The 19,411-nt window shown below is 40.8% G+C and overlaps 1 protein-coding gene and 1 pseudogene across 3 annotated transcripts in view; one reads left to right on the top strand and one right to left on the bottom strand.

Annotated features, from left to right (window-relative positions):
- The window catches only part of CRADD (CASP2 and RIPK1 domain containing adaptor with death domain), a 175,673-nt gene that overhangs the window by 33,030 nt on the left and 123,232 nt on the right, over positions 1-19,411 (top strand). The gene's annotated exons all lie outside the window — the stretch shown is intronic.
- On the bottom strand, positions 253-1,616 carry LOC139005188 (ATP-dependent RNA helicase DDX54 pseudogene; annotated as a pseudogene).

The raw sequence follows: 19,411 nt of genomic DNA, 5'->3' as shown, positions 1-19,411 counted from the left end.
TGATCACTCATAACTGTCCTCCCCTGTGGCCTGGTCACCCCTAACTGCTTCTCCCTCGGCCCCTGCCACTGTGGCTTTGTCTGGAAGGACGCCTTGCCCTCCAGTCCCCCAATATCCATGTATTTTTGTATATGTGTGTATGTATGCATATTGTTTTTTGTTAATCCTCACCTGAGGATGTTTTTCATTGATTTTTAAAGTAGTAGGGAAGGCGAGAGACAGAGAGGGAAACATGGCTGTGAGAAAGACACATCAGCTGGTTGCCTTCTGCACATGCCCTGACTGGATCAAGTTAAAACAACACCTCCGACAGGGCCAACCGCTGGCAGCCCACTGGGGCTCAGGCGTTGAGCGTATGGTGATTTGTTTCTGCTTCCACTTCTGGTAGAGGTCCCACTTGTAGGAGCTGCTGATGTAGCGACCACTTTCTGTCTTGATCTTCTTGTCCTCCTGTCCTGAGTGTCCCACAAACTGCTTCTTTTTCTGGTCCCACTTGAGCTGCTGCTGGTCCCTGGTCAGGTTCTGGGCCTTGTCCCCCATCAGGTCCAGGAGAGTGCCAGCCACCTGCTGCTTAAAGGCGCCTCTATCCTTACCAACGCTCAGGCCCCGTTCACTGTCAAAGTCCTTGGGCCCTTAGGGAACATAGAAATCCTGGTCCAGCAGCTGGGCCTCCTCTTTCCACTTCTTGGCTCTCCACTCACGTCCTGGCTACTGCTGTTTCCGGCTCACAGCCTCTGTGAAGATGTCCTCTATGCTCTCTCTCCTTCTCCTTCTCTTCCTTCTCCTCCTCTTCCTCCTCCTCCTCTTTCCCAAGCTTCCACTCCTGACTGGCCCTGCTGGAAACTGGCGATGGCCTTGCAGTCCTTCTGCCACCTGGCTGCTCAGATCCTGGCTGAAGGCGTTGATCTCAAAGATAGTCGCCCACTAGCAGTACTGCTTGATGTTGTCCACCAGCCTCAGCCGCTAAAGCTTCTCCTCCTCGAAGCTCAAGCTGAAGAGGGGGTACAGGCCCAGCACCGTGAGGTCCAGCTCCTTGGCCCATTTGATGGACTCTGGTGAGGGCGCAGGCCACCAGCACACATACTGCTGCTGGGCGTTGTCAGCCTTTGCAGCCCAGGTCCCACAGCTGCAGAGACACCTCCAGGGTGTTCCACAGGCTTCAGTCCCCGTCGTCCACCATGTTCTTTGGCACTGGGCCCAGCATGCCGTCCACGCCTATCACATCTGAGGGCTCCTCATAGGGGCGGGCGAAGGTGAGGGCATAGCCCAGGAACAGGTGCAGGTTCAGCAGGTTGGGGACCTCATCTGGGGCCACCAAGGAGTAGGCTGTGCCACTTCGGCCTGCCCGGCCACATGACCCACTTGGTGCAGGAAGAGCTTGCCCTCAGCTGGGCAGCTAAAGTTGATGACATTGTCCAGAAGCGAGATGTCCAGGCCCTGGGCCACCAGGTCAGTCACGATGAGGTGGAGCACTTGCCCTGGGTGACCTTGGCCAGGTTGATATTGCGGGCTCTCTGGTCCAGGGCACTGTAGATGTGATCGCAGCTCACCCTGGGACCTGGGCTGCTTTGCTCTGGCCCTGCTTTGTCCAGAAGGACGTCCACCCTAATTAGCATATTACCCATTTATTAGTATAGATTTTTTTAGTTGAAGGGCTTTGTTGCATTCTTGGTTTCAGAAATATTCACTCTAAGCCTAGTGAATCTGTTGAGCAGTGTATCAGGAATGTGCATGGCAACAAGTGGAAAAACAAAACACAAAAACAAACTGACAATGGCAAAATAAGTAGGGATTTATTTTAATCATATAACAAGCCTGGTGTCAACTGCATCTGGTATTGGTTTTTTGGCTCAAAGGCATCAGGGTAGGTGTCTCTTCTTTTCTCTTGGCTTTTCATTTTCTTGTGGTAACAAGATAGCTGCAGCTATCAACACAGTATCTGAAAGGCTGGAAGATAAGGGGAAAGAGGCTGTCACTTTTATCAGGAAAAGCAGTATTCATCTCAGAAATAGGACCAAGCACACCCCCTCTTTTGTTTCATTGGCCAGAACTGTCACATTGCAAGGGAGTCTACAAAGGAAATGTTTGCTCTTCGGGTATCTAGAATGGAGACAGTACAGAAGGAGAAGGTTGGAAATAGAGGTTGTGTTTTGGGTTCCTTAGCTCAAAGAACAGGGTCTGCTACAGGTAGTCTTAGGTGTGATTGAGGGCACTACTCCCAAGCCAAATTCAAGTGTTTTGGAATTAAAAGAGAACATGATCCAGTTCCCTCTTTTTATTAAAAAAATTTTTTTTTCATCAAGTGGTTTTAGCTTCTACTGATGATTATTGCCTAGGTTGAGTTTTGTTAAACAATACCTTCTTTTTAGAGATGAAAAAACTGAGGACCAGAGAAGTTCATGCTTTTGATTCTTATATAAATTACTTTTAGGGTAGGAATAAGACTTCTTACTTTGCTCCCTTTCAAATCTCTAATCTTCATTAGCAAGGAGAGCATATTCCTTCAAAATGATAAGACATGTAGGATATAATTGTTTCTAATCTTGCCTTTTTTTTACAATAGATTTGGACATTAGACATTTGTCTTACTACAAAGGAATTCTGAGTATATGAATGTAACATGTATTTTATTTTTGTTCATCTTTCCATTAGCATCTTATATTTCCCTATCAATGTTCCCTCTGACCCATTACTGGCAATGTTCATCTGAGTTTCTGGTTGTCATCTGCTGTTGCATGTGCTCCTTAGGTATGTAGTTGCATGTCCCGTTTTGAAGAAGAAACTATTATTGATTAATTAAGAAAATAGAATTGAACAAGATGCCACTATTACTTTTTTAAAAAAAATATTTTATTGATTTTTTGCAGAGAGGAAGGGAGAGGGATATAGAGAGTTAGAAACATCGATGAGAGAGAAACATGGATCAGCTGCCTCCTGCACGCCCCCTCCTGGGGATGTGCCTGCAACCAGGGTACATGCCCTTGACTGGAATTGAACCCCGGACCCTTGAGTCTGCAGGGTGACGCTCTATCCACTGAGCCAAACCGGTTAGGGCACTTTTTTTTTTTTTAAATCCTAACCTGAGGATATTTTTCCATTGATTTTAGGGAGGGTGGAAGAGATAGGGAAAGACAGAGAGAAACATCAATGTGAGAAAACACATTTATTGGTTGCCTCCTGCACGCACCCCGACCAGGGCCCAGGCTAGGGAGGAGCCTGCATCCAAGGTATGTGCTCTTGACGGGAATCCAACCTGGGACCCTTTGGTCCGCAGGCCAATGCTCTATTCACCAAGCCAAACCAGCTAGGGATACTACTGCCTTTAAAGACTCAAGTCCCAACACCCCATTGTACCTTGGCCCCCCACCCCACTGTGCCTTGCCCAACTCCTCCCTTGCACATCCCTTATGAACTACTTTGGGAAATGATGGTGGCAATGGTATGTTCAAAAGAGTATGAAAATGAAAAGTTGGAAATGCATAAGAAATTCAAATTTTTCTGAAGAGGAGAATTGACTTATGAAGTACTGTAATTAAAAATGAGGTTGGTGTATTGTAACAGAAAGAATTTGATATGTTAAACAGCAAGGGTTGAGAAGTTGGGGACATGTGCAGAGAATTTGGATAGGGAACTAGCTGTGTGGAGGAGTACCTCCTCTGTCTTATCCATTGTTGGGCTTTGTGTATACCTATTTCTCTTAACTCAAAAACCTCTCCCAATGAGGTAGGTATTTTCCTCATTTTGCAGAGGAGGAAGCTCAGAGAGATGAGTATTTCCAACGTCTCAAAGCTAAACATCATAGTGATGTTATTCAAATCCAGGGCTAACTCTAACAACTGTAATTCTTCTACTGAGCTCATCTGAATGTTTCTAAAGTTTGCAGCTCTAATTGTTTTTGTGGTTAATGTTCTTGAACTGGTAACAAGTAAAGAATTTAACTACTTAATGACTCTCAACTTTGGCTTATTTATTTGAGATTATGCATTTTTTATTTGGGACAATAAATGTAATTTTATATTTAACTCGATATATTTGATTTTTCTCAGGTCTTGCATTTTTTTATTAGATAACCAGGCTTTACTAGTACTCTTTTTGGAAGGGTGCATTTCTTATGAGGCAAAAATCTTATTCGGATAAATACAGGCTATGACAATTGAAGTATAAAGGACTACTTACTGCAAGTTGTTATTTTTTTCTGCTGTGAATCTTACCATATCATGAATCATATCACCAGTAGAAACTTTGTGAATTGTGGCATTTGAGATTAAAATGATAAACTGGATGGTGTACTACATTACCGTAGTTACCAGAAAGGAATAGAGGTGTTGCCAAAGACTTAGGAAGATCTGTTGTAACTGAAAGTAATCTTTGGCCATCTCAGTTTCATGATAACACAAAGAAGCAGGAACCTTGGAATTGCTCTTCTTTACATGCCATTCCTGGATAATCACCAACTATACTCAGATTTTGAAAGGTCCTTTTATTCTGTGATTGCATCTTTCAGCAACAACTCTTATTATCCTATTATGCAATTTGTTTCATTTATGATGTTCAGGTGGGAAAACTTTTAGTGTGAGCAATTGAGAAGATCACTATGATTGAGCATTTTGTGGTGTTTTCACTTATTTTGCTATTGAGCAAGCCGGGTTCATGACAGGTGAATTCTTTCCAGATGTGCTGCTGACTAACTGGACAGATCCCAGGGGTCTCTTCAGGAATAACACAAGTGACTGTGTATTCTCACCCCCTTCCTCCATGCACAGCTTCCTGTGGTCACTCTGTAAAGGACTCTGTAGTTGTGCAGTGATTCCACAGTTAATACTGAACTGAGGAGGAATGGTAGATAGTTCATCTAAGCAGGGAATCTCTGGGTTTTGCTAGGTCTTCTTATTTGGGTACCAGAACCTATCACTATCCAGGAGACACATAGAAGTTTTGCTTTTGTTTGCTTTGTTACCATTTTAGGCATGAAATGGAACTATTTTCTCCCAAAAAGTAATGTCCCTCTATGGAAATAACTGATAGCACTTTATGGAATTTAAGGGATCTGGAGCCAGGCCCATTAGTAACTGCAGCTGCAATGACTCCACTTGACGTTGATGGCCTTTTTCTGAAGTTATTGAGGAGAGTCGGGAATGGGAAATGCGGCTCCTTGACCTACAGTGCCCAGTCTTCAGCTCCGAGACAGGCAGCATGGATAGCTAAGCCAAGGGGAGAAGCCTTCAGATTGCAAGGATTTGCTTTGTTGTTCAGAAATGAAAGACAGCATAGCACATTCAACTCTATTTTAATGGCATTCATTAAGTCTGGAGGACTTAATGTAGTTTCTAGATGTACCTACTCATTGTCAGGCATGTTCAAGGGTGAAATTGGGACCCACCTCAGGACTTTGGGATCAGTTCTTGAGGAAATTTTTCCTGACAGTACTCTACTCCTGGAGGAGGGCTTTTTGTTTTTCTCCTGGGTTCTCCTCTAATACAGAACTTACCTTGCTATATTATGCTTGCCTGTTTCCCTGCTTATTTCCCTCCCTAGATTTCGAACCTTTGAGGATAGGGATAGTGTCTTATCGCTGTTTGAATATTCAGTGCTTGGTATATATGAGTTAAATAGATGCTTGTTAAGTTAATAAAACAGTGAAATTTAGCTGCTTTCTTCCAGATAGTACTCCATCCCTTCCAAGAAAAAAACTATGCCAGTTTGCCACAGTTGGTAATCAGAACTAATGAAACATGGTAGCATAGACATGGGTAAAATTGAAAAATAAAGGAGATTATAAAATATGTAGGAATTAGGTAGGACATCTATGAAGATGACTTCCAAATTCACTGGAGCACATAAATAGAGAAACATCATGTTGACTGATGAGAAGTGTCAATATAGTAAATATATCAATATGACTTTCACCCACATTAATCTAAAATTTGATGCAATTCAGAAAAAAATTGCAATGGGATTAATTGTTGTATGGAATTTGATAAAATAATTCTAAAGTTCAGGAAAATATTGTTTGAGACTAGTGAAGAAAGAAAAATGATGAGATTTAATATTTGATGAGGTAAGATCATCATACATTATAAAATATAGTACATAAAAACAAAAGAGCATATAAACTTAGAAAATAGAGGCCAGTGTAACCTTGACAGGCATAAGAAAAAAATTATAGAATTCATTAACACAGATGCAAAAGTTCTTAACAAAGTACTAACAAGTTGAATCTAACAGAACAGAAAAAGGATAATACATTATACCAAATGGAATTTATCCCAGAAATGCAAGATTGGTTTAGCATTCAAAAGTCAATGTCATTTATTATATTAACTAGAGGCCCAATGCACACAATTTGTGCAAGAGTAGGCTTTCCTTCGCCCAGCTGCCAGCACTGGCTTCCCTCTGGCACCTGGAACCCAGGCTTCCCTCCGACTGCAGGCAGGCACCCAGGACCTGGGCTTTCCTTATAGCCCGGCTTCATCTGGAAGACCATCTGGTCTAATTAGCATATTATGCAGAATAAAAGAAATTAGAATGGTAAAGCTACAATAGGAAGTCTAAAAGCAGGTTTGAGTATATATGGAAACCTAGTACAGATTCACAACTCCTTATATGAAATGTTTGGGGCTAGTCATGTTTCAGAATTTGGGTGTTTTTATCAACATCTCATAGCCAAATTCATGGTTGTTTTCACAAAACATTAATAGCGACACTAAGTTGAATAAATAAAGACTAGAAATGGCCTCAAAATTAGCTCAGGTCAGGCTTTGCTACTAAATAAATTTTGGTACCAAGCTTTAAAAAAACACAAACAAACGAAATATTCTTTGTTTTCAGAGCTTTATGGTTTTAGAATCTCAGGTAAGGAATTATACACTTTTTTTATATCAAGGTGAATCAATGATGAAAGGATTTCTGAAAGTGTTGAGATTACACAATAGCATGTAAGAGAGCAAAGATAAAGTTAAATCTTACTTATTAGCAAAATTATTTCTGATTAAAGAGTTTACTGTTAACATATTAAATAATCTATAAAAGTTATAGAGTAAATTATATTCCCAATCTTTATTTATAATCTTGTGGTAGTGAAGATCTTTGTAAGCATGATGTCAATGTCAGAAATTAAAGAGTTGTTTTTTTTAAAGAAAGTAAAGGGAAAGAGAATTAACTTCTATATAATAAATAACACCCAAAAATAAAGTTAAAAACTAATGCTAACATTGGGAAAATGTTGGCAACATATATACCAGCCAAAGAATTGTTGCCCATTTATACTAATAAAAGGGTAATATGCTAATTAGACTGGATAGACCGGAGGTCTTCTGGATGTCATTCTGGACATCCTTCCTGACAAACCCTGAGCCTGGGCGAAGCCGCCCAGGGTCCTGGGTGCCTACGGCTGGCCAGAGGAGGGAAGCCTGGGTCCCAGGTGTGGGGGCCAAGACAGAAGCGGTTAGGGGTGATCAGGCAGGCGGGCAAGCAGTTAGGGGTGATCAGGCAGGCAGGTGAGTGTTTATGGGCAGTCAGGCAGACAGGCAGGTGAGCGGTTAGGAGCCAGCAGTCCTGGATTGAGAGAGAGTGCAGGCCAGGCTGAGGGACACCCCTCGCCCCCCTTTGCCCTGTGTACGAATTTCGTGCACCAGGGCTCTAGTAATTTATATTGAGCACTTATAGGTTAATAAACAAAAGATGAATTCTCCGGCACAAAATGGATCACAGATATGAAAAGGCAGCTTGCAGGAGTAGAAGTACAAATGGCTGCCAATACTACTACAACTCTGATGACAATTATGACTACTATAACTAGCAGTTTGTGTGCCACACCCTAGGCTAAGAATTTATATTTACTACTTAAGAAAATACTGAGACAGGTATAATTATCTGCAATGAGGAGAATCCAATTTAGGGAGTCAGGGCAAGATGTTTGAGGTCATACATTTAGTAGGGTTTTTGTAACTCAGGACTACCTCTAAAGCTTTCACTCTTTAGTGGATACTGACTTACTGCCTCTTTACATTAATATGCTTATGAAAAAAAAATGCAGATGAAAGCAGCCTGAAGTTACTGTTTGTTTTGTCTATCAGATTGGCAACAATTTGAAGAGAATACTCATCACTAGGGAAGGTCAGGGTGTGGAGAAGCCTGCACCCTCTTCCATTGCTGGTGGGAGTGTCAATTGGCATGATTTTTCTGGAAGGCAATTTGGCAATATGTATCAAAAGCCACATCCTTTGACATAGTATTTCTACTTCTAGGAATTTGTCTGAAAGGACCAATTTGGCAAGTACTTGTATATACAAGGATGTTTAATTTAGTATTGTTTATAAAAGCACAAGGTTGAAAGAAACTTACTTGGCCATCAATGAAAAATTGGTTAAATCAGTTATGGAGAACTGAACATGTAGAACTATATTTATGAATTTTTAAATTTTGTTCCTGATTTCTTATTGGATGGAAAAATAAAACAAAACAAAGGCAGGTTGCAAAACAGTACATGTGGTGCAACCCTATTAACTGAGAAATTCTAAAGTGTTTATTTACCCGTATATGCCAGGAAAAAAGTCAGACACGGTGTTGACAGTGGTGTAATTATAAGTTATTTATGTCTCCTGCAACATTTATTGATTTAATTTTACTATACATATATACTCTGAATTTTTAAAAGTATTTAAAAATACACATTATAATTTTCCCGTATGATGGAATATCCCAACTTGAAGATTAAGCACAAAATTTGGTATTTCATCCTGGTTTGCTTATTTACTTTGCTTTTGTTAGGCAGTACTTAGGTACCTCCTGTGCTTCCATTTTACTCTTTGAGAGTTGACATAGGCATGAGTTCACACGTATGCATGATTTCCCACATGTTTTTCCAAGAATTGTCAGGCTTCTTTTTCACTGATTGTGTTTAAAGTAATAGTTTCCCAGCTATTTGGTTTACAAATCCAGCTAGTGTGAAATTGACGTGAGTAAACTTCTCAATAGATATAAGGAAGTTCTATTCATGTTTGCCCAATCAGTAGATCAACAAGGTCAGGTTGCCTTATTGGGCCAACACCCTCTTAATAACAAATGGAATGTTTGAACGTAGTTTTAACTAATAATACTGAGTATCCCTGTCCAAGGAGACTCCTGGTTTAGAAAAGTATTGTTTCTAATAGGAAGACAGTCATGTTGGGAATATCTTAAAAGCTTTGCTATAACCTAGAATTTATTATGAAACTGTGAAAACTAGTGTTTTATATGGCATGTGAGCAATTTGCACAGTGGCTTTGAACACCTTCCTAACCACTCAACATTGTTTATTGAGGAGAACTGTGGGTTAGGTAACTTGTATACATTTTGGTGGTATCTGAATATTTGGATGCAGAGATATGAGTTCTATTTTGATTGAACTAGATGTTTAAGAAATAGATTTTTAAATTGCATACAAGTGAAAAAGGAAAACACTTGTAATGAAAATGCTGGTTGTAGATCATTCTAAAGGCCATTTGGGGCAACAGAACAAGGTGACAGGTGCCAAAAAAAGTAGTTAGTAATGGACTCTTAGAGACAATGTCTTAATGTAGTAGTTATTTTGAATGATCTTTAAGATGGTTTATTGGCCCTGTTGTTCTGTTTTGACATTCACTTTCAAAGGCATACAAGTTATACTGATAATATTTGAATAGTAGATTTCTTATGCAGCAGTTAAGAGGAGTCAGGCAAACCTGGGTTAAAATTCAGGCTCCACTACGGAATAGTTTTTTGACCTTTGGAAAGTTACCCACCTATCTCAAAAATACCAGCCTTATAAGGCTATTGAGAAGATTAAATGAAAATTTTTTTGTAAAGAGCTTAATAGCATCTGGCACAGAGTAAATGCTCAGGTTGTTCTTATACAGGGTGGGGTAAATAATACAATAATTATTTTGTGAACTCACAACTGTAAACCTACTTTTGCCCCACCCTGTATTATATTTCAATCTCTTTTAGAATCTACACTAATAAAAGAGAAACATGGTAATTGGCGTACGACCGCTACCCTTTTCATTGGCTAATCAGTGAGTATATGCAAATTAACTGTCAGCCAAGATGGCGGCCGGCAGCCAGGCAGCTGGAAGCGAACATGAGGCTTGCTTGCTGCAGTGACTGCAGACTCCAACGTTTCCCGCCTCACTTTCCGGCCTCTCAGTTGCAACTCTAAGCAACTATCTACTATGTTGCAAATAAGAAGCTAAACAAAAGCCCAGAAACCGGCTTTCAGTCAGCCGGGCTTTAGCAACATTGTATCGATGTTTTCAGCGGGGGAGGCCTCAGAGCTAAAGCTGGCCCAGAATAAAAAAAAAAAAAGAAAACAAGGAGCGGTTGGAAGCTTCAGTCACTTGCTTCCGGAAAACAGCCCTCAGCCCCTCACCCAGACTGGCCAGGCACCCCAGTGGGGACCCCCACCCTGATCCAGGACACCCTTCAGGGCAAACCAGCCGGCTCCCACTCGTGCACCAGGCCTCTATCCTATATAGTAAAAGGGTAATATGCCTCCCGGCACCGGGATCAGCGTGACAGGGGGCAGCGCCCAAAACCCCTGATCGCCCTGTGGCTCTGTGTGTGACAGGGGGTGGGGCCACAACCCCCTGATCCTCCCTGCTCTGTGTGTGACAGGGTGCGGCACCCCAACTCCCCCCCCTCCCCCCACGGGCCCTGCTCTGTGTGTGACAGGGTAGAGCCATAACCTCTCCATCGGCCCTGCCCTGAGTGTGACAGTGGCGGCGCCCCAACCCCCTGATCGGCCCTGCTCTGTGGGTGATAGAGGGTGGTGCCCCAACCCCCCTCCACGGGCTCTGCTCTGTGTGTAACGGGGTAGAGCCATAACCTCCCCATTGGCCCTGCCCTGAGTGTGACAGGGTGCAGCGCCCCAACCCCCTGATCCGCCCTGCTCTGTGTGTGACAGGGGGTGGTGCCCCAACTCCCCTATCGGCCCTACTCTGTGAGTGACAGCGGGGAGCTCCTCAACCCCCTGATCAGCCCTGCTCTGTGCGTGACAGGGTACGGAGCCCCAAAACCCCTGATGGGCCCTGCTCTGTGAGTGACAGGGGACAGCTCCCCAACCCCCTGATGGGCCCTGCTCTGTGCGTGACAGGGGGTGGCGCTGCAACCTCCCCATCGACCCTGCCTTGAGTGTGACAGGGGGCGGTGCCCCAACCCCCCAATTGGCCCTACCCTGAGCGTGACTGAGGGTGGCATTGCAACCTCCCGATCCGCCCTGCTCTGTGCATGATGGGGCGGCGCCCCAACTCCCCAATCGGCCCTGCTCTGAGCCTGACCAGGGGCTGCACTTAGGAATTGGGCCTGCCCTCTGCCACCCGGGAGCAGGCCTAAGCCAGCAGGTCATTATCTCCCGAGGGGTCCCAGACTTCGAGAGGGCACAGGCCAGGCTGGGGGACCCCCCACCCCCCGCCCCGAGTGCACAAATTTTTGTGCACCGGGCCTCTAGTCTTTTTAATAATAATACTAGAGGCCTTGTACACGGATTCATGCACCAATAGGGTCCCTTGGCCTGGTCTACGGGGATCAGGCCAAAACCAGCAGTCCGACATCCCCTGAGGGATCCCAGAGTGCAAGAGGGCACTCTGCAAAGTTGCTGTCACTCTGCAGCTCCTGCGTTGAGTGTCTGTGAGCATCATAACTACTGGCTGGTTGGCTGGTCACTTAGGCTTTTATATATATAGACTAAAGGCCCAGTGCATGAAATTCATGCACTCGGGGCAGGGGGGTCCCCTCAGCCCAACCTGCACCCTCTCACAGTCTGGGAACCCTCGGGAATTCGGCCTAAGCCAGCAGTCAGATATCCTTAGCACTGCTGCAGAGGCGGGAGAGGCTCCCACCACTGCCGCTGCGCTAGCCAGCTGTGAGCCTGGCTCAGGGCTTCTGGCTGAGTGGCGCACCCCCTGTGGGAGTGCACTGACTACCAGGGAGCAGCTCCTGTGTTAAGCTTCTGCCCCTTGGTGGTTAGTGTGTGTCATGGTGACCAGTCATTCTGCTGTTCGGTTGATTTGCATATTAGCCTTTTATTATATAGGATTGACAAAATGTGTTCAGATTTGAACCCTGGCTTAATAATCCCATAATTGTGGGCAAGTCTTTTATACTTTGAGCCTTAATTTTCTCATCCATGGAATGGCATCAGTAATGTTTACTTTGTCAGATGTGAGGATTAGAGATAACAGGTCAAGTGTCAAACTCTATGTTTGGAACAAAGTAGGTATTCAACAAATGCTATTATTACCATTGCTATAAAGCTAATATCAAAGCACATTTTTTTAATATTTTCTTTCTTATCTTTTTTACTTTTAGTTATAATTTTTAAAGAAATTGGGTGCACATATCCAAGATGATGAAATGTAAGAAAAGTTTACAAAGTTATATGAAACTTGATCATTAAGACTACATTTGGTGCCCAGCTGGCATGGCTCAGTGGTTGAGCATCGACCTATGAACCAGGAGGTCACAGTTCTATTCCTGGTCAGGGCACATCCCTGGTTGCAGGCTCAACCCCTACTAGGGGTTGTGCAGAAGGCAGCCAATCAATGATTCTCTCTCATCATTGATTTCTCTCTCTCTCTCTCTCTCTCTCTCTCTCTCTCCCTCTCCTAGCAGTACAGAACCAAGAGCACATGAGCAAATTTAAATGCTATGGTTTGTTTTATTTCACTTCCCTCCAGAATATAATTCTAGCATTAAAGATTGTTTATGAAATGGTGTAGGATTGTCATGTTTTACTAATGTTTAACTAATGAATGGAAAAGCAATAGCCAAGATTTGGAAAGTTAGTAAAATTGCTGCAAAAAGTGACAAACGAGGAAAACAAAACCCAATACAGAATCTGGGGGTAAAGAGTGAACCAAATTACTTGTTTTCATATCTCTTTCCCATAAAACTGTGAGCAGTTTGAAGTACCAGAACTTGTGTTTATATCCTCAAACAGAGCACTATACCTGGCTCATAGTAGCTGCTGAGTAAATGTTAAATGAATGAATAATATACCTCTTACCTTTGAAGCTGACTTTTTGTGTTCTTAATGCAGATATTAGAAATAGGAATAGTATGATTTCTGGAAAGGATACTGGATTTAAGATCAGAGATACCTAGATTTAAAACAGGATTGAAAATGAGAATAATTATGCCTTTCAAGTGGGTGGTGCATAGGTGTATAGAATGTGCTTAGCAAGTGTCAGGCATGTGTATAGGTCTTCGGGAGAATTTTGCTCCCTTTTCTGCTTCTCTCCCTTTGGTCTGTTCCCAGAAAGACTTTTAAGGAATATGGTCCATAATTGTTAGAAAAAGAGAACCTCAGAGCAGAATCATGGCAATGGAGCCATGACATGAATCAGTATACTAGTATAGCACTTGTGTTTATTAAAGCAACCTTGATGCTGGGGTGCTTTAACAGTAGTGCAGTACATTGTGTAGGAATTAGGGAACAATATTCTTTTTTTTTTTTTTTTTTTTTTTTTTTTAATATATTTTATTGATTTTTTACAGAGAGGAAGGGAGAGAGATAGAGAGTTAGAAACATCGATGAGAGAGGAACATCGATCAGCTGCCTCCTGCACATCTACTGGGGATGTGCCCGCAACCCAGGTACATGCCCTTGACCGGAATCGAACCTGGGACCTTTCAGTCCGCAGGCCGACGCTCTATCCACTGAGCCAAACCGGTTCTGGCATGGGAACAATATTCTTATTATTCCTGTCTGTTGTCAGTCTATTACTAAAAAAGAGAGACCAAGCTGATTTTAAAGTCTTTATGTTCAAAACTTTCTGTTTTGAACTCCATCATTTATATTTTTCCCATCTTTACTTACAAATATCACCTAACCCCACCTCTTCCTCAGATTCTTTCTACTAGTTTTGTTCTGTTCTTCACAGTAAAGTCTCTCTTTTATTTCCATCAATGCCAATTCAAATAGTATGATAGGTGATGGAGGGCATGTTACATTTTTTTGAAAGATCCACTGATTTCCTTGAGTTCCACACTTATTTCTTTTAGGATGTGACTAGGTAGGCCAGTAATTCTCTAGTCCTCCAGCTGTCACCCCTCATCTAATTATGATAGAGAGGACAGAGAACTGTGGCCAGTTTTCCTTTTTCCTCTGAGGATAAATGTTTTCAGAATATAGCATGACAGACTTAGGATCAACCAACAGGATCTACATGAGCCTTATGCCAGGTATATTATGGTTTAAAAGCTAGAAGTCATTTTATAGCCACATCAGTTTAGTTCTCTTGTATAGCACCTATTTTGGGGTGCAAAATATGTAAGTCACAAAAGATACAAAAACAATTAGGTTCCTAAAGGAATTCGAGTATTGCAGGAGAGATAGACACATGAACAAACATGGTACTGTGTGACAGAGGCAGTATAGGTACATGTACAAGCAACAAAGGAGGCAATGATGATAGGTTTGGGACAGGTGAGGGTAGTGGCATATATTGAAGAATAAGTTAGAGTTTGCTATGTGCACAAAGTTGAAGAGGGTATTGTAAGGAGAGGAATCAGTACATGGAGAGACAGGAAGACATGAATTATCATGGCGTGTGCAGGGAACTCCAAAAGATATTGCTAGATTAGAGGCCCATGCACGGGTAGGGTCCCTAGGCCTGGCCAGCGATCAGGGACAATCAGAACCTTCCTTCCCCCGGCTGCTGGCTGCCGGCTGGGGCCTTCCTTCACTCCATGCTGCCCCCTGCATTCCGTGCCGCCCCCTGGTGGTCAGCACATGTCATAGCGAGTGGTCGAACTCCCAGTTGGTCGAACTCTCCAAATGACAATTTGCATATTAGCCTTTTATTGTATAGGATTGTTAAGTACAAAGGCTGTTGTGATGTCTGGCAAGGCCAAGATAGGTTATGGAATCTCTTTCTTTGGGGTCTTAAGAATCATAACAAGGAATTCATATCTGCTTAATATGGTTTGGGTGGTATTTTTGCCAGAGGTAGAGACATATACAGTATGTATCAGATAAAATTCAATGATTGCTATGTAAACATTGAAATTGTATTAATTAATTTAAAAGAAGACTCAAACTTTGCACTTTTCTGTATTTGCTATTCTGTTATATACAGCTTTCAAGTTACCTGACGACGGCAGTCTTTTGTATGGGACTCTGCTCCCTCTTAGTGAAACAAATGCCTTTATAAAATGCAGTACAAATGCAGTGTCACCCTTTCCCCATGGAGGGATGGTTTCTTTTGAAGCAGAGGTAGTTCCTTAGGAATCGGAGTAAGAGTCAGAGACAAATGGAAGGTGGCCTCTCCTTTGTCTACTCTTGATTACCTGGGAGTGAAATGGAACCTTGGACATTGTATAACTTTAAATCATCCATGTGGCTTGGTTCACGGCCTTCCCAGGCCGAGGAGCTGGGTAGTCAGTTTATAGTTCTAAGAACTGGAGCAGGACTGCTGTGCTTGCAGATGCATACTTTTTATGGACTAGGGGATGTTGTTTAGGGAATTTAGGCAGCTGGAACCTGCTGCATTAGCAATTTGGACTAAGGAAGAATTTCAGAGTGAGAAAATAAAGCTCATTATGTAATTTCATTTGGGCATTTAGGAGGCTGAGAGAGGAGGGGATGAGAGCATTATGAAGGCAAGCAGGAGAGTTTCATAAACAGCTCCCTCTCTATTCATTTTTACTGTAAGAGCTAGATTTAAATAGGGTGATCATGTGGCCCATTTTGGAAAGGGCAGTCATATTCTGCTGTTTCTTAGCTGTTCTGTCAGTTGGAGCAAAACAACAGTACTGCTCATTTTTTTTGCAGTTGGAGGAAAAACGAAGGGCTGGCAGGAGAGTAGGGTGGGAAGCTGGAGAGTGGAGAGGCCAAAAGTGTCGGACTGTGGGGACAAGGACCTGAAGGAGCCCTGCTTGGCCTCAGGGATGGGGCCTGGAACTCTGCCTTTCTGAAGCCTGTTGACAACCTCATCCTAATTTAGTCTTTTGTGGAATCTTCCACTAGATGCAGTTGCCAACTTCAGTCTTCCTAGAGAATAGAGCCTGTTGACTGTTATGAAGTCTACCCTGAAGGGCTGGCAGAGCAGGTCCGTTCTAAGAACTAGGATAACCCCAGCATGAAATGAAATCCTCTCCTCCTTTAAGAAAACACGGGGTTCCTCACACCTGTCTCACCCACCCTCATTCCCACGTCCCTGCAAAAGAAAACACGAGTCCTCAGCAAAACTAAAACTGACGTCACTATAACCTTTGGTTATTCTTTTTTGTCCATAAAGCGTCAACCTCCTGTTTTATCTTCGTAAACAACAGAAATTGTTTTTCTTTCCAGAATATCACAAAAGATAACAAACAGGGACCTGATTCAAACAGAATAAAATCATTAGTAAGTCAGAGAGTCTGGCTTTTTAAAAAAAGAAAAAAAAAGGAAAGAAAAGTGTCCTCTTGCTGGCTATAAAATGTGTCTTTAATGGGCAGTCATTTAAATTACTGGTGGTTTCTTTCTGCATCATACTAACTTACATTAGTAAAGTGTGATTTGAAAGGATATAGGGAGTTTGGGAATAGATACTTTGATAGTTTTGGGTTTTCCCCCTGCTTCTGACAGCAGAATACGTAGGTATTTGACTGTAGAGATACTTGAGCTGAGCTAGTCTGATTGACTTGGACAATATTCAGGACATAGTGGCAAGTGTGGTGCCATGGGATAGGCAGGTACCCCGATAAAGAACCGGGCTGGCCGTACATACTTTCTTTTCATGTCTCTCCTACATACAAATGTGAAGACTTTGAGCAGTGGTAATATAGCCTTGTCTCCTTTAAAAAATGTGTACTCTGCTCATTGCCAACACAGATTTGAGGTTGGTACCCACTAACCTTAACAGGATGTGTATATTAAAGTATATAACATATATTATTTAAAATATAATACAATGTATTATTTAGATTTTGTAAATTATCCTGTTTTTAGGATATGCCACTGGGTTAAATTTGTCTGAACTACTGAGATTTAGATTATCTGGATTTTATTGGCAGTGAGGATTTCTTTTTAAAAAAGCTATTAAGATTAAATATGAAAAAAATAAAAATATTAAATATTAATATCACATAAATCTTTCTAGGAAAATATAATTGAAAGTATCAAGACTATCTCCTATAGTTGGTGGTTTCTATTATGCTGGTTCTCAGAGCTCTGACAGCATGATTGAATTTAAAAAGATAAATAAAAATAAAACTTGTAGTTTTGAAATGGATAAGGGGAAAGACCCTGAAAATTGTCTTCTGTTTTTAGAATAGTCATTCTCATCTTAAAAATAGGAAAAAAACGGAAAATTATTTTTCATTAATTAAGAAACCAAGCCTGTACTTTTGAACTAATACAAAGACCAGTCAATATATTATGGATAAACATTAATAATCATTGTGGAGGCTACTAATTACAATTATCTTGATTTATTGTAAATATGCCTTCAATTTCCTTCTTTATTACCAATCATTTTCCTTAGTGATAAAAAGGCCTTCATTAAAACATTTAAAACATTTATTTTGAAGCATCTATCTTTAGAAGTTTAGAACTTTTATAGGATAATTTTTGTTTTTTATTTTAGTATACAAATTATAAATAAAAACTTTACTGGGGGAGTTTGGACAAATATATAAAAGTATATAGAAGGGAAAGTATATTTAACTAAAACTGTACACATTTTTACAACAGAGTATATGGCATTTGGATTCAGAGTTTTAACTAGTAGTAACCTCATCTGCTTAGTAATGATTTAAAAAAAAAAAAATCTGCCCAGGCAGACCAGGCACTTACCTAGATATTTAACTTTGAAAAGCTAAAATTAGATAATGAAGTAGGAAAATTAGGATAATTTTTAAAAAATCAACATCTAAATATTTCTCGTTTTCTTTAACATTTCAGTTAAATTTGGAGCAATTCCAGAAATGAGATACCCGTTAGCTATGTGAAAGGAATTCTGAAGACTAAAGCTATCCACATTTTTCTATGGCATGAAGACTCTTTTTTCAAAAAATAATTTGGAGGAGGATTTTTAAATCTGTTAATCTTCCCTAATGTGTAATTTACCAAAGGTTTTATTTTTAATAAAAGTTTTTATAAGAAGCTTTCTGATTCAATTCATTTTTGTTTGTAGATTGTTTGATTGTTACTGTGATTGATACATGAAAATAAGGTGGAGTGGAATATATTTTATGAGGCCATATTCTTAAATTAACATCAATATCTACCTAGAAAATATAGAAGTCACACTTGATTATTCATAATCATTTTGAAATTCTTGGTCACTTTTTAAAAAGCCAACCAATAATATTGTGTGGCCAGTTATTCTTATAGTAGTTTAGTTATTTTTGTGTAAGTATAGTTTTTTCCTAGTAGTTAGGAATAAGTCCACTTGTGATATAAAAAAAGTATATACATTTGATAATTTTGTTGTATAAAATACTTAATACCTGTTAAAAGCTGACTTTCGGTTTTAAAATAGCTCTGTAGTTTGGTGAGCCCTGCAAAGTTTCTGGCTTTCTCCATGGCCTGCCAGCCAAATAATTTTTGAAGCATTTTTCTTTGCTTTCTTATAAACATTTAAAATTTTTACTTGCTTTCCCGTAAGTCCAACCATTAAGTTAGAAAGCTCTGAGGTTATTATGAAATTGCCCTTTGTTTTTTTCATATTTCAAGGAGGAATGATATATTTTGTGTATCCCCTAAGTTGTTAAAACAGAAATACTTAGGGCTGCTATTTTCATGGAGCTGTATGCTTGCTTTATTACAGATGAAATGATTTTTGTCTGATTGTCTTACTCTAAAATGAGTTTTGTTGTTTTCATGCTTAAGCAACATATTTATATCATGCTTAGGCAAAGATATTTAAATTTATTTTTGTTGAGAATATTTGTACATCTCGTACTTCCAAATTTGGGATAAATATAGAATCCTTTTTGGACTGCAGGTTATTGTCTGATTTACTAGAAAGCATGACATGTAAAATAGTGGCTAAGGATTATGGAGTCCTGCCTTAAAAGTTATCAAGAAAAAAAGTTAAAATAACCAAGGAAGGTACGACTGCAGTCAAAACTTTATTTCTTCTGTGAAAGCCTGATCTCTCATAGGAAGCCGTGGCTCTTAACCTCAGCTATCAAAAATGTTTAAATATGAAAGTAAAGATAACATGAATGTGTAATACATTCTGTACTGAAGGCCTACTGTTCCCAAGGTGTATGGTTATTAATTTTGGTTTTATATTTACAAATTATATGGTATGTGATTAATTTGCAGATAAGGTCAATGGGGTTTAGAAAGAAGAGGCTGGTAAAATATTACTCAGTCTTTCTGCTTCTGTTTTTGACTCTGGAAATGCTATTAGATAGTTTCACTCCTTTGTGTTCTCATAGCTGTGGTCAAGGTAAATAGGCT

This window comes from Myotis yumanensis, unplaced genomic scaffold (assembly GCF_028538775.1).
Source record: "Myotis yumanensis isolate MYYU_CA2020_CCGP unplaced genomic scaffold, mMyoYum1.0.hap1 SCAF_3, whole genome shotgun sequence".
Lineage (NCBI taxonomy): Eukaryota > Metazoa > Chordata > Mammalia > Chiroptera > Vespertilionidae > Myotis > Myotis yumanensis.
The sequence above is the reverse complement of the archived record's forward strand: the minus strand, read 5'-3'. Positions and strand labels throughout refer to the sequence as shown.